Source organism: Rattus norvegicus, chromosome 3 (assembly GCF_036323735.1).
Source record: "Rattus norvegicus strain BN/NHsdMcwi chromosome 3, GRCr8, whole genome shotgun sequence".
In the NCBI taxonomy this organism is placed as follows: Eukaryota; Metazoa; Chordata; class Mammalia; order Rodentia; family Muridae; genus Rattus; species Rattus norvegicus.
The window spans coordinates 138,765,717-138,781,447 of record NC_086021.1 but is presented as its reverse complement, the minus strand read 5'-3'; the positions used below and the strand labels follow the sequence as shown (position 1 = coordinate 138,781,447).

The 15,731-nt window shown below is 48.2% G+C and overlaps 1 long non-coding RNA gene and 1 other non-coding gene across 2 annotated transcripts; both read right to left on the bottom strand.

The window, feature by feature from the left end:
• Positions 1–8,668: 8,668 nt before the first annotated feature.
• On the bottom strand, positions 8,669–8,775 carry LOC120102129 (U6 spliceosomal RNA). Its single transcript, XR_005503133.1, has one exon. It is a non-coding gene; the product is annotated as a U6 spliceosomal RNA (small nuclear RNA).
• A 316-nt stretch (positions 8,776–9,091) lies between these two features.
• Positions 9,092–12,460, bottom strand: LOC120101662 (uncharacterized). Its single transcript, XR_005502464.2, has 2 exons — positions 12,071–12,460; positions 9,092–10,312 (listed from the first exon to the last, which is right to left on the bottom strand). It is a non-coding gene; the product is annotated as an uncharacterized LOC120101662 (long non-coding RNA).
• Positions 12,461–15,731: the final 3,271 nt, after the last annotated feature.

The following is a 15,731-nucleotide window of genomic DNA, read 5'->3' as shown; positions in this document are numbered from 1 at the left end:
GTATTCTGTTGGTGAAGCTTGTATCTACAGCTCCTTGTCTTTTCTTTTGATTTTCTATGTCCAGGGTTGTTTCCATGTGTTCTTTCTTGATTGCTTCTATTTCCATTTTTAATTCCTTCAACTGTTTGATTGTGTTTTCCTGGAATTCTTTCAGGGATTTTTGCGATTCCTCTCTGTAGGCTTCTACTTGTTCTCTAAGGGAGTTCTTTATGTCTTTCTTGAAGTCCTCCAGCATCATGATCAAATATGATTTTGAAACTAGGTCTTGCTTTTCTGGTGTGTTTGGATATTCCGTGTTTGCTTTGGTGGGAGAATTGGGCTCCGATGATGCCATGTAGTCTTGGTTTCTGTTGCTTGGGTTCCTGCGCTTGCCTCTCGCCATCAGATTATCTCTAGTGTTACTTTGTTCTGCTATTTCTGACAGTGGCTAGACTGTCCTATAACCTGTGTGTCAGGAGTGCTGTAGACCTGTTTTCCTGTTTTCTTTCAGCCAGTTATGGGGACAGAGTGTTCTGCTTTCGGGCGTGTAGTTTTTCCTCTCTACAGGTCTTCAGCTGTTCCTGTGGGCCTGTGTCTTGAGTTCACCAGGCAGGTTTCTTGCAGGGGAAAAGTTGGTCCTACCTGTGGTTCCAAGGCTCAAGTTTGCTCGTGGGGTACTGCCTAAGTCCTCTCCGCTGTGGCAGCAACCGGGAAAATCTGCGCCGCTCCTCCCGGGAGCCTCCGTGCACCAGGGTTCCAGATGACGTTTGGTGTTTTCCTCTGGCGCCTGGATGTGCACAGAGTGCAGTCTCTTCTGGTTTCCCAGGCGTGTCTGCCTCTCTGAAGGTTCAGCTCTCCCTCCCACGGGATTTGGGTGCAGAGAACTGTTTATCCGGTCTGTTTCCTTCAGGTTCCGGCAGTGTCTCAGGCGCAGGGGTCCTGCCGCTCCCGGGCCCTCCCCTACAGGAACCCAGAGGCCTTATACAGTTGCCTCTTGGGCCAGGGATGTGGGCAGGGGTGGGCAGTGTTGGTGGTCTCCTCCGCTCTGCAGCCTCAGGAGTGCCCACCTGATCAGGCGGTGAGGTCTCTCTCCCGCGGGGTTTGGGAGCAGAGAGCTGCTGCGGGCCGGGATCCGCCGGTGTGGGACTTCCGGTAAACACAGGAAGTGCCCGGTCTTAGAGGAATTTTGCCTCTGTGTGTCCTGAGTTCACCAGGCAGGTTTCTTGCAGGGGAAAAGTTGGTCCTACCTGCAGTTCCAAGGCTCAAGTTTGCTCGTGGGGTACTGCCTAAGTCCTCTCCGCTGTGGCAGCAACCGGGAAGATCTGAGCCGCTCTTTCCAGGAGCCTCCGTGCACCAGGGTTCCAGATGGCGTTTGGTGTTTTCCTCTGGCGTCTGGATGTGCACAGAGTGCAGTCTCTTCTGGTTTCCCAGGCGTGTCCGCCTCTCTGAAGGTTCAGCTCTCCCTCCCACGGGATTTGGGTGCAGAGAACTGTTTATCCGGTCTGTTTCCTTCAGGTTCCGGCAGTGTCTCAGGCGCAGGGGCTGAACTTGAATTTCTAACCCTGCTGCTTCCACATCTTGGACATAAGCTCCCATGCTCAATTTTATGTGTTGTGCTGGGCACCGAACCTGGGGTTTCATGCATGCTGGACGACAGGCACTCTACCAATTGGACCACATTCCTAGTCTATATAGTTTTATATTCCACTATTATGTTCACTCAATTTACATCTTATTTCTATATTAAGTAGATTATGTCCTCATCTTCAGTCTCTCAATAATTTATTTATTAAATTATGTCTGCTGTACACATGTTGGAACACCCATTTACTGTTTTATAATTTTTTAAAATATTATTTAATGATTTTTATTTGTGTTATTTTTAACTATGTGCAGGTTTATATGTCTGTATGTGGATATATGCACAGGAGTGTGGGGGCCTGAGGAGACTAGAGGCCTCAGGAGCTGGAGTTATAGGTCGCTGTAAGATACCTCAACGTGGGTTCTGGGTATCAGACTCAGATTCTCTTCAAGAGCAACACATGATCTCCAGCACCGAGCAGAGTCTCCAGCCCCTCACTTTCATTTATTGCTTTTATGACTTTATTTTGTTTCTTTGAGCCCAGCTAACTTCTGAGTGCTGGGATTACAGACCTTTGTTGCCTCACTCACATCTTTATCACATATTTCTGTTAGGTGTTGGTAAAGGAATAGGGTTCAAGAGAGAGGGGGAGATGGACCAGCCTTCAGGTGAGGAGTTTATTAGAGAGCTGGGCAGAGTGGCGGGGTGGAGGAAAGGGTTCAACCTGCACAGAAGAAGCAGAGTTAGGTTCCCTCATTTGTCTTGTTTTGTTGTTGTTGTTGTTGTTGTTGTTGTTTGAGACAGTGTCTCACAATGTAGCCCTCACTATGTAGACCAGGCTGGCCTCAAAGAGAGATCCGCCTGCCTCTGCCTCCAGAGTGCTGGGATTAAAGGCGTGCACCACTATTCCTGACCCCCTTACATGTTCTAGTATTTCTGACTGAAGTAAGTGTTTAAAAGGTCCCCAGGGCTTTCCTGGGCCTTGAAGGGATGCAAAAGGTCAACTCTGTCTGCAGCCCTTCTTCATTTTGGGTTTATTATCTGGAAATGCTGGGCCGTGGGGTGGGCGCATGAGGGCACTTGACTCCCAGAGCTATGAGAGGAGAAAGCCTTCAGGAGCTTGCCTGGATGGCAGGTGCCTCACAGTTGCTTTCCTCCCCCATGTCTTTTCCTTTTCCTCTTTTCCTCTTTGAAGTGTTTGGGACTGATTTACTTACAAGGCTCCTGTTCTCGCAGGGCTGAGTGAAGCCTGTCTTCTGTATCTCACTCATTATGTGGCTGCACGAGCCAAGCCTGCATACAGACCTGTCTCATTCTGGTGGGGAGGGAAACTCACTGCTGCTGACGTCAGGGCCACACCATGGGCTGGAGGCGGTACTAAGTGTCTACCCGTGCTCCATGTAGCAGCTCAGGGGTTCCACCCACACTGTGGCAGCACCAATGGTGAAGTAGGACTTGACATTTGGATCTGGGTGAGTCTGCAGGGCTTGGACCACATCAATGATGTCTGTGTAGCTAAAGGAAGAAAGATGGTTAGCTTCCTGGTTGGGGCTACAGAATAGGGAAGAGGGGAACACTGAGTGATGAGTGGGTGAGGGCTGAAGGGAGACCCACGGGGTCCCTTGCGCTAGCCCGTTTTGTGATTAGAACCCCTAGAATCCAGTGCTTCTGCATTCCCAAGTTCTTTCCGTTCCCCTCAGAGGAAGAGTAGGTGCAGGAGCCAACCTATTCTGGAGATTAGAACCTAGCGACAGGGCTCTGAGGTAGACTGTGTTTTCTCGTCATAACGCAGGGGCTCTGCCAGACTCTGTTTTCTTTAGTTCTTTCCCCGTCTCCTCCCATTTCACAAGGTCATCAGATCCATCAAACACCATTTCTCTTCCCATCTCTGCCTGGATCTCCCTCTGATCTTGATTTACAGAACCAGTCTGATGTCTTCCCTTAGGAGCGAGGGTTTGTAATCCAAACCCTCAAGCAGGCTCCTCCCAAGTTCCTGTTATTCTAAGCCCAGGGGACTTTACTCTTTCAGATGCTGGGCCAAAAGATCCCGGTCCTCTGTGACTCCATTTTCTCTTGGCCTCAGCATAAACCTGAAAGAGACCACTGCTCACACTCCACTGCGTCCAGGCTGCTACCGTACTTTACCTCGGACACCCCAGTGGTCTCCCAGATGCTCCCCTACTTTTGTCCTGCCTTGATGCAAACTGTTCTCAACACGGAGGCTAGAGGGCTCTGCTAAGCCCTGTGACAGATCCAGTTACTGCTCTGCCCAAACCCTTTAGTGGTTTTCATCTCAGAGCAGAAGCTGAGGCCTTTGCAGAGGTCAGGCAGCCATCTGACCTTTCAGTGCAGGGGGAATTTCCTTACTTATCCCAGCCTGTCCCCTAATCCCAGCACACTGGCCTCCTGGATCGTCAGAACGTGCCGGGCATACCTCTACTCTGCTCCTCAGGCTGGGAAGCTTTACCTCTACTCTGCTCCTCAGGCTGGGCTGCTTTATCTCTACTCTGCTCCTCAGGCTGGGAAGCTTTACCTCTACTCTGCTCCCTCAGGCTGGGAAGTTTTACCTCTACTCTGCTCCTCAGGCTGGGAAGCTTTACCTCTACTCTGCTCCTCAGGCTGGGCTGCTTTATCTCTACTCTGCTCCTCAGGCTGGGAAGCTTTATCTCTACTCTGCTCCCTCAGGCTGGGAAGCTTTACCTCTACTCTGCTCCTCAGGCTGGGAAGCTCTACCTCTACTCTGCTCCTCAGGTTGGGATGCTCTTTTCCTCGGCAACCGCCTGCCTGGCTTCCTTCTGGTTTCTGCTCAGTGTCACTTTGTTGCGGTCTGTGGTGCTGGGGGTGAACTCAGAGTGTTGCACACGCTAGTTGAGTGCTCTACCTCTGAGCTTCCTTGAGTGGCATCTTCAGGAGACATCTTGTGCCTACAGACACTGTAGTCATGGTGATGCTTCTTGTACCCCTGTGTCTCCCTCCCACAGGTTTTCCTGAGCACACCGACTGTCAGTGACAGACTCGCTGCTTTTCTTTGTGTGCTTCTTGGGTCTCGCCTTTCCTCACTTAGTTCTCTGCAATGAGGTGTCTGTTCAGTGTTACAGTCTCTGAAGCCTAAAGCAATACAGATCGATAGACTGGACATTCGACCTCCATCAGACCTTGAGGTTGCTCTAAGAAGGGGCCTCCTCACCCTGCAGAGGACAGCAGTGTCCCACAGGACACAGACTGTTATCAAAGGTTCTGAGTCTATGGAGAGACATTAAACCCGATGGCAGTCTGACAGGTCAGGTGGACCTGTGCTTGTGTGGGTCTTAGGGAGACCAGTGGTGGGTGGGGAGTGGGTGCAGCCTGCCAGAGCTATGTCCTGAGTTCCCGTGATCAACTCACCTGTAAAAAGGCCCTTGGCTTTATCCCAGCTTAGAACATCGTCCTCACAGCCTTGCCTAATCATCAGAGACTCAGGGAGAACAGGCTGTGCTAAGTTCTAGAGTTTCCCCATGGGAGTCTGGCTGTTTGAGTGTTATTTACTTGTTTTTCATTTTAGAGAGGCTCTTGTTGTGTAGCCATAGGTGGTATGGGACTTGCTATGTAGACCAGATTGGCCTCAAACTTGTAGGATTTCTCCTGCTTTAGACTCAAAAGTACTCTGCTCACACGATTCCTGGCTTACTCAAGAGACTGCTGAGTGAGTCCTAGGCTCTGCTCCCTGGCTTCTCTCCCAGGCATGCAAGTGTCTATTTCCAGCACAGTGCTTGGGTAGGCCCGGGTGCAGGAGAGTGCAACACACTTGCTTAGTGGCCTGACACTTGCACACTGTCAAACTGAAGCAATTTGTGGAACCTTAACTTGGTTCTCAGCATTAACACTTGTCCTCTTCTGAAGATAAGGGCTTCATGGGCTGGCTGTGCAGCTCAGATGCTCAAGTGCTTCCCTGGCATACACCAAACTGTGGCTTGGATCCCCGGCACCACATAAACCCGGGCCTGTGTCACAGAGTGTCACCTCAGCAAGATCACGTTGCTATAAGGACAACCCATTCCTGGCATGCAGGAGGGCATTTCAAATGCACTGAAATTACCTCTTGGGAGCTAGACAGAAACCCTGTCATCTTCCTGTCAATGCCTCTGATTCTGGCCCTCTTGAATAATGAATTTAGTAAATGGTATACGAATTGTAAGAACCCTGCACCAGCCTGAGCCACAGATAATCCTGGACCGCTGCTACATTAGGACTCCAAGTGCTTAGCTCCAGGATCATGGCCTTCCAGTCATCTGATCTTACTATAAGATCTGGACCTTCCCCTCTGTGGCTGCCGCCCCACTGCGCTTGCCTTCCATTGCCGATTGCCTCCTTAGCAAACCATTGGGTTTCTATTCATTTTGAGACCAGTCTCATTATGTAGCTTCACCTGGCCTGGAACTCACTGTGGAGACCAAGCTGGCCTCAGACTCATAGGAATATGCCTGCCTCTGTCTCCCCAGCGCTGATATTAAAGATGTGTACCACCACACCCAGCTAGGAATATTTTCTTTACAAAATGACTTTAAAATTTGAAGTTGCTGGGCAGTTAGAGGAGTTCCATGCCACCCCACACAGTTTTTCCTACTAGAAATGTCTTATTAATCCAGTGCATTCTGTTATAATGAACGGACCAACACTAGTTTATAGTTTGTGTTACAGACCAATCTTTTATTTTTAGAGACCAGGAGTTATATAATTTTGTCTGGTCTTAAACTCACTGGGTACCTAAGGGTGACCTGGAACTTCTGATCCTCCTGCCTGTACCCTTCCCATGCTGGGATTACATTTGGGAGATACCACACTGGATTATTAGTGGTGGGGATCAATTGCAAGCCTCTTATATGCTAGGCAAGCACTCTTCCACCTGAGCTGCAGCCCTCAGCCTTCCTCCCTGCCCTCAGAGATCTCACTGTGCTCCCTGGCTCTCTGTAAACTCTCGGACTGAAACAAACCTCTTCTCTCAGTTTCCTAAGTGGCTGAACTTTAGTTGTGGACCACTAAGCCTAGCCAGGGTTCACTCTCTGTGTTGTGTTTTCTATGATCCATATGTCATGAACGAGACATTATAGTGTCATATGGAATAGTTTCATTGCCGTAAAACCCCTCTGTGCCCTACCCCGCATCTTCCCCTGTGCTCTTGCTGACTACTGAGCTCTTTATCATCTTTAGAGTTCTGCCTTTTTCTCAGTGTGGGCTAGGTGTGACCGGACACCTTCACACTTGCCTTCTTCCTCCCAAGGATAAACATTTTAGAGTCCACCCCCCCATTCTAGTGTGTGTGTGTGTGTGTGTGTGTGTGTGTGTGTGCAGGTGTGTTCATGTGTGTGTGTATGTGCAGGTGTGCACGTGTGTGCATGCATTTGTGTATGCAACTGTATGTGTGTGCATGTGTGCTTGTATGCATGTGCATGTGTATGCAAGTGTGTGTATGTGTGTGCATGTGTGTAAGTATGTGTGCTAGAGGTCAGTGTTGACTGTCTCCTTCTATTGTTTTCTACCTTACTTCTCTTTGCCCACCTACTTTTTAAAACAAACCAAGTCCCTTACCAAGCAAGGCCAGAGTTCACTAATTGGCTAGGCTAGCTGCCTGTTAGCTCAGGGGTCTGCCTGCCCCCACTTCCCTGGCACTTGGGTAGCAGGCATGAACTGCTACAACCGCCTTAACAAAAGATGTATTTACTTGTGTGTGTTTACCTGCATGTATATCTGATGCTCACAGAGATCCCTAGGAAGCGTGGTACATGGTTGTTAACAGCCATGGGGGTGTAACTGAGTCTGGGACCTCTGCAAGAGCAGACAGTGCTCTTAAATGCTGAGCCATCTCTGTAGTCCCTGCGCCTGGCTTTTCTTTTTAGATAGGTGCTAGAGACCCATACCCAGGCCTTCACGCTTGCACGGCAACCACATTACTAACCTAGATACTACTGCAGCTATCCCGCTCCCTTTTTATGGCTGAGTAATATTCCACAGAGCAACTGTCCTTAAAATTGCTTACCCATTCATTCATTGGAATGGACCAAAACTGATAGGTTGACTAAAGTCTATAATTTCATTGAGTTTTTTGTTTTGTTAGTTTTGTTTTGTTTTGAGATAGGGCTTCATATAGTTCAAGCTGGCCTTGAATTTGTTATGTGGCCAAGTATGACCCACCAGTGACTGGTTGCTTCTGGTTTTTATAAAATTCATGTACTAGATTTTACGTGGACTTGAGATTTCAAAACTGTCAGATACGTATCCAGTATGCCTGCTAGATGCTATCTATAGTTGGACTATGTTTAGCTTCGTAAGAAGCTATCAAGCCAGGTTTAGTGACTTAAGTCTACCTCAAGAACCTGATAAATGAGACGGGAAGTCTGTAGGAAGTTCATAGCCTGTGAAATTCAGTCTAGCCTGGGCTACAAAGTGAGATCTTCTCTCAAAAAACCAACCAACCAGCCAAACAAACAAATGGAGTTCTTTGTCCATTTTGAGTAACAGTTCTTTAGCAGATTTGTATTCTTACAGACTGTGACTTTTCAGTCTCTTCTGTCTCTATCTCTGTCTCTGTCTCTGTCACACACACACACACACACACACACACACACACACACACACGCATGCACGCACGTGCGTACACTCTCTCGCTGTGCCTCCCTAGATCTGCCTGCCACTACCTCTGAGGTGCTGAGATGGAGTATTTCTTATATACATTTCGAGTGTTATTCCCTTTCCCGGTTTCCGGGCAAACATCCCCCTCCCCCCTCCCCTTCCTTATGGGTGTTCCCCTCCCAACCCTCCCCCCATTGCCGCCCTCCCCCCATAGACTAGTTCACTGGGGGTTCAGTCTTAGCAGGACCCAGGACTTCTCCTTCCACTGGTGCTCTTACTAGGATATTCATTGCTACCTATGGGGTCAGAGTCCAGGGTCAGTCCATGTATAGTCTTTAGGTAGTGGCTTAGTCCCTGGAAGCTCTGGTTGCTTGACATTGTTGTACTTTTGGGGTCTCGAGCCCCTTCAAGCTCTTCCAGTTCTTTCTCTGATTCCTTCAATAGGGGACCTATTCTCAGTTCAGTGGTTTGCTGCTGGCATTCGCCTCTGTATTTGCTGTAAAAAATATGGAACGCTTCACGAATTTGCGTGTCATCCTTGCGCAGGGGCCATGCTAATCTTCTCTGTATCGTTCCAATTTTAGTATATGTGCTGCCGAAGCGAGCACGAGCAGTTAGTTCTTACGGGATGGTTTGGTGGTCATAGACAGTGATAAGGAAGTCTGGGAAACATAATCTCGTTTTAATCTCCGCAGTTCAGGAAGAAATACTAGAAAGCATGGGAATACTGCTGAGTGCCCACCACATCAGTGTGCGTGTTTATGTATTTGTGTGTATGTGCATCTGCCTATGTGTTTGTGTATTCCTGTATGTGTGTTTATGTATTTGTGTGTGTGTGTGTGTGTGTGTGTGTGTGTGTGTGTGTGTTTAGCTGTATGCACTTGAGTGAAGATGCTGGCAAAGGCTAGAGGAGTCAGTTAACTCTGGACCCGGACATTATTCATTTTTGGCTCATTTAAATAGAGCAAGACGCACGGGAGTGAGCGAGTAATCCCAGGTATAAATGATGGGTTGTGGCTGTCCCAACGAGGGCCACAATGTATGCAAATGAGGGACTGGATTTTTTTGTTTGGGAAAAGCCTTTTTTGATGATGATGATAATGATGATGATGATGATGATGACGATGATGACGACAATGACGGGCCTCATTATATAGATCTGGCTTGTCTTGCACTCACAGAGATCCAATTCATTTGCCTCCAAAGTGCTGGGATTAAAGGCTAGGAGTGCTTTCAGAGCCAGGCTTGTACTGGAGACCGTTCCCTCTCTGGTCTCCGTCATGGCCTCCCCTCCTCCTCAACCCCTGACAGAGTAAAGAATCCAGTCTTGGGAAGAAGGTTAGATGTTTTCAGTAGCTTCTACAAGCTGATGGGGATGTGTTGACTCCACTTATTGTCTGTTAACCTAGAAGGGCTCCATGGAGGTCCCATGTAAAGAAAGCCACAGGTAGGATGGCCTTGGCAGACGTTCTGTTTGGCCTGGTAGGCGGTTTGTGTGGAGTGCAGGGGGTAAGCCTTACTGAATCATCATTTGGGGATGAAACTGTTGAACCCACCCCCAGTGTGATGTCACACGGAGGCCCTCAGGTAAATGTGTCTGTCTCAGAAGGGCCAAAAGAGGAGGGAGAAAGAAAGCCTACAACACTGGGGACATGGACTGAGCAGAGAACGAGGCCAGGCACTATGGTACATGCCTTTGATCCTAGCACTCAAGAGATAGAAGCAAGAAGATCCCTGAGATCTTCCTGTGTGAGTTTTAGAGTGTCTACATAGTGCGCTCCGAGATAATCAGTACTACAAAGAGATCTTGTCTTAATAAGTAAATAAATTAATAAAAAACCCCTCCATCTCACCAAAAGAAATCTATGCTTCTTTTCTCCCTCATTCGGGCTAAACATGCTGGGTCCATCAACTCTGAAGGCAGCAGTCTTCCGTAAGACAAGGAGCCTCTTGAATCCATCAGAGAGTTGCTGGGACAGGCGTGGGCAGACAGAAGGCGTTCCCAGAGAGGATTCCTCATCACTCCGGAAGCACTGTGGCTACAGAGAGCTGATCAGAGAGGTCTTGTGGCCCTACTAGGGGCACCCCATCAGAAGATTTCTGATGACGATGAGAGTGCAGGCTCTCCAGGGCTGTCCAGGGTCTCTAGGTGGAGGAGAGAAGTGGAGAGGTGAAACTTCCCCACCTATGCCATTGGTGCGGCAAGCAGATTGGAGGAATGGTGAAAGAATTTGTTCTTTGGGCTACAGTAAAAAGAAAATAAGGTTTTATAGTAACTGCAGGGAGAAAGAGCAGTGGTCATGGCCATAGTTTCTAATTTCCTACCTTCCCTCCCACCCCTCCCTCCCCCCTCCCTCCCTTCTTTTTGAGACAGGGTCTCTCTCTGTGACTCTGGCTGTCCTGGAACTTGCTATGTAGACCAGGCTGGCCTCAAATGCAGAGATCCGCCTGCCTCTGCCTCCCTGGTGCTGGGATCAAAGGCACCATGTCCAGGCTCTATTCTAGTTCTCTAGTTCTCTTTTTTATTTCTTCCAGCGATAAGAATCAGGCATTGTCTCATGTTTCACCGGGAAACCTGTTTGCCGTGTACACATTCTCAAGCCTGGGTCCTGTGTGACTGAAACATGGGACTGCTATTGGGTTTACCCAGCATTTCTTCCTGCCTTTTTAGCTTCCTCTCCATCTTTCTCTTCCTGCCTTCCCCCTTTTTCTTTCATGCCTTTTGGGGTCTGAGATGTAACCCAGGGTCTGTGGACCATAAGCAGATACTCAGCCACCGAGGTACACCCCCAGCCTCCTCTCCTGGTACCTTTCTTTGATGAATTGCTCTCTCAAGGCAATTATGTGATTTCTGTTTGTTTCTCCTTAGAGACCTTACAACCAAGTCCTGTCAGCTCACCTCGACAGTGGCTCATCTGAGAGCTGAGGGAGACAGTGAAGACAAAGATGACTGGATAATTAATTGGAGACCTTTTAGCTTTTAGCTTTAGGGAAGGCTTAATCCTGGGCCTGAGTGGTATATTTAAGGACCCAGGGCCACCGTGTCTCTTGCTTTTAGTCTTATCTTCCTTCATCCTGGCTTCTCCTAATGGAAGCCTACCCCTCCTGTGAACTAAACAGGGCCCAGGCTGATTGTACCTATCCTCTAGAGAATACAGGACTTGGGTTTTTTTGTTTGTATTTTGAAACAGGATCTCACAGAGACCAGGTTGGCCTGGGACTTGCTATGTGGCAGCTGGTGGCTTTGAATGCCTTATCCTCCCTCTTGTCATTGGGATTTAGTGGTACATGTGGCTTTAGTTGAAGTCAAGGCTCTTCTGGCCCCCAAGCTCCCCAACACTCCCACCAATGAAGAGGGGCAAAGAGCTGATGAGGAGGCTCATTTGTACTTGCTACATGAGCAGGAGAGCTCCTGAAAGGTAGGAAGAGTGAAGCAACTCCACAAAGATATCCTCTGACGGGGCTGGGGATTTAGCTCAGTGGTAGAGCGCTTACCTAGGAAGCGCAAGGCCCTGGGTTCGGTCCCCAGCTCCGAAAAAAAGAACCAAAAAAAAAAAAAAAAAGATATCCTCTGACAACACACACACACACACACACACACACACACACACACACACACACACAAATGTACACGTACATGTACACGCACACCTGCAAAAGTATACTAAATTAAAATTAGAAAAAGGAAAAGTGGGTTAATTTTGGAAAGCTTAACCACAGAATTTCATATTCCTTTCTATTTAAGTTTCCTTTTAGCTATTCTATTTAAAATTTCCAGGGCTTATTTTTGCTCTTTTCCTTGATGGCTGCTTTATTGTTTTATGAACATAATAGCATTAAAACGTCCCTTTCCCTAAACTCCTTTCTGCTCTTTGGGTCATCCGTTCTGATCGGTTTGCTCACCTTTTGTTTACAGGTTCTTTTAGCAAGCAGTGTATGTATCTGGGTAGTTCAGAGCTGGCCTCAGGAAATGGCTGCCCATGTTCACATTCCTTCCCCGCCCAGCTGCAGCACAACCCCCAGCTCAGTTTCTTTACCTCCCTGTGACTCAGCTTCCTGAGAACGGAGATGATAGCAGGAGCTGGTTCAGAGGCTCCATGTACTGCGCTCAGGAAGCTGCTAGGCCTGACCAGGCCCCCAGCCCTCAGTAGCTGTTTGATATTAATTTCTTCTTTCTTTTTCTTTCTCCTTCTGTTCTTTCTCCTTCTCCTCTTTTCCTCCTTCCCCTCCTCCTCTTTCGTCCCTGCATCTCTCTCTCTCTCTCTCTCTCTCTCTCTCTCTCTCTCTCTCTCTCTCTCTTTCTCTCCCCTCCCCTCCCCTCCCCTCCCCTCCCCTCCCTTCCTCTCCTCTCCTCTCCTCTCTCTGTAGTGCTGAGGTCAAATCCAGGACCTTGTGCATTCTAGGCAAGTTTTCGCTATTGAGCCACACCCCTAGTCCCCCACCCTCTCCCTCGAGCTCTCCCTCCCTCTGTTTCATTATGTAGAAAGACTGGTCTCAAACTCTAGATTTTCCTTCCTCAGCCTCCCTAGTGCTGGCGTTATAGGCATGTACAATCATGCTTGGTGCACTGTTTTGTGCTCGTTTGTTTGTTCTGAGTTAGGGTCTTATGTAGTAGGTCCTGAATTTTGGAAGCCTTAACCACAGAATTTCACATTCCTTCCCAGTCTTCCTGCCTCCACCTCTGAGTGCTGGGGTTGCAGGCTTGCATTTCTACCCCAGGTTCGCCTTTCATTCACTTTAGAATTTCTCTCTCTGCCTCTCCTTCACCTGCTGCTCTTCAGGATGGGCTGACAGCCACCGGAGCCTCAGAGTCTCCTGTCCTAGCCCAAAGGGAGCTCCTGTTTAGCTCTGCTTGTTGTCCTTGTGTTGGTTTGAATGACAAGCCCCTCCCCAACACACACACACACACACACACACACACACACCAGTCTCTGGTATTTAAATACTTGCTTCTCAGTTGAGGGCTGTTTGGGGAGGATTAGGAGTGTGGTCTTGCTGGAAGAGGTTTGGTACTGGGGTTGGCTTTGATGTTCCAAAAGACTCGTGCTTCCTGCATCCAGATATGAGAGCTCAGTTGCCCCTCCAGGGCCTTCAGAAAAAAATCTAGCTAGCAAATGTCTGAAGGTGGAGGAAGCAGAGGGCTCTGGCACCCTCTGGGGGACACTGGAGGCTCTGCACAAACACTGGCAAATTGGCTGGTGCACCTTCGCAGGAGCCCAGAGTCTGGGTAGGGGAAATGAATGGACTTAGTAATGACTCTCTAGTACTTATCCAGCACATTCTCTATTAGGACAATTACTTAGACCCTGTGACTAACTTCTATGTAGATTGACACAAACAAACACATAATCTAAGGAGATGTGACAACGTTGGGCATGGGCTGAATTAACCCTTCCTCTTTCTTGCTTAGTGGCTGGAGCAACCAGCAGCCACCTTGGACCTTGAGTAGAAAATAGCTGACTGAAAACAAAGGAGTCCGGTTTCAAAATGATCATCAAGTTGCCAGATGCACATGGCGGCACACAGCTGTAATCCCAGCACTAAGAAAGCTGAGGCAAGAAGAGCACAAGTTCAAGGCCACCCAGGGACTATGTAAAAAGTCCCTATTTTAACCCATTCAGACGTAAACATAAACTGTACGCCAATGTTACCTCGAGACACATTCTGGTTTATTTATACCGTTGCTGTTTGGAAGTTTGGGTTTTGTAGCCAATTTTTCTGCTTTTATTGAAAATAGGTTCTCTTCTCATACAAGCATTCCGATTAGTTTCCTCTCCTCCCACTCCTTCCTTATCACCTGGACCCACTCCTTTCTGTCTCTTATTAGAAAGGAATAGGCTTCTAAGAGATAACAGTCAATCTATCAAGATAAAATTTAATAAAACAAAAACCATCTCACTGAAGCTTGACCAGGTAACCCAAGAGAAGACACAAGACTCAGAGACCCATTGTTTACACACTCAGGAGTTCCATAAAAGTCCTAAGCTAGAAGCTATAATAAATCCACAGAGGACCTGTGTGGACCCCAGTAGGCCCTGTGCTCACTGCTTCGAGAAGTCTCTGTGAGTTCACATGACTTCGCTCAGTTGACTTAGAGGCCTTGTTTTCCTGGTCCTCTGTTCCCTCTGACTTCTACTCTCTTTCCCTCCTTTCTGCAGGCTTCCCTGAGCTCTGAGGGGAGGATTTGATGGAAAATTCTTTTTTAGAGCAGAGTGTCTTAAGGTCTCTCACTCTCTGCACAATTTGTTCCCATGAGCTGCAGGAGGAAGCTTCTCTGATGATGGCTGAGCAAGGCGCTGATCTATGAGTATAGCAGAATATCATTGTCATTTTATTACTACTTAAAAAAAAAAGACAAAGTACTACTTGGCTTTACCCTAGGTCCGTGGGCTATCTAGGCTCTATCCTTGGTCACCCAAACCAGGTGGCATGGGCTCCATCTCATCGAGTGGATCTTAAACTGGATCAGGTATTGGTTGGCCACTCCCACAGCTGGGCCACCGTTGCTCCAGCATATCCTGCAAGCAGGACAGCATTGTAGATCAAAGGTTTTGTGGCTGGGTTGGTGTTTAGTTTCTCTTTTGGTAGCCTGTAGAGTATGTCCCTGTACCAAAGACACTGGGCTATAGTACAGCTCTGTGCAGCACCAGCTCGACCTCTCGTGTTCAGTGAGTTGTGTAGACACTGTCTTCAGTGATGGGGCCTTGTTATCAGTTTGTGGAGAGCAACCTGCTGTCTTAGCAACAGCCTGGATTGTTTGGGGATTTTCATGGGGCCCTTTGGCCAACAACTCAATTGGATGTAACCCAGTCCCAGTACTGTAAGCTTTGTTTAGTGACAAAAAAAGAATCATGATTCTGTCTCCCCCATTATTTGAAGCTTCATATATTTTATATATTTTAGAGAGGTTACACTGCACCACACTTCCATACCACCCCTCAAATGGCCCTCAGTTCTAGCTGTCTCTTCCCACATTCCCTCCCCTTCCCCATCTGATCCTTCTGTCCAGCCCACCTCTCATCTTTTTTTTTTAATCAAAATGAATATTCTCCGAGAAAATCTCTAAATTTCTCTGCATCTTGTTTCTTCCATCTAGAATGAGACTGGCCGAACCCACGCCACAGGGACCAGCAGGCTCACTCTGAGCCCGGGTGTCTCACTCACCATGGAGCTGCCTTGGGCTTTTTATTTACAGAGGTTTCCATAGACCCAAGGGAAGGATGAAGGGAGGAGATGCCAATCCTGACCCTGTCCCCTTATTCTAAGGAAGAGCAAGTGAGAGTCCAGGCCTCCAGGCCTTAGTCTGCTAAGGGAGCTGAACAAGCAGGACACCAAACCTCCATTACCAGTCAACCCCAGAGCTGGTCTAAATCCCCAGAGTTGCAGGGAAACTCCATGTGGCACCTACAGCCACCCCACAGGGTATCGGGGTGACTCAGGGCTGGATGGTGCAGGCTCACACAGCTGGAGTTTGTTTCAGAGCAATGCGTCTCCTATTCTGGCCAGCATGCTACCTGTAGCCTGTTCTTTGCATGACAGTGGCAAGGACACATATGGGAAGGCC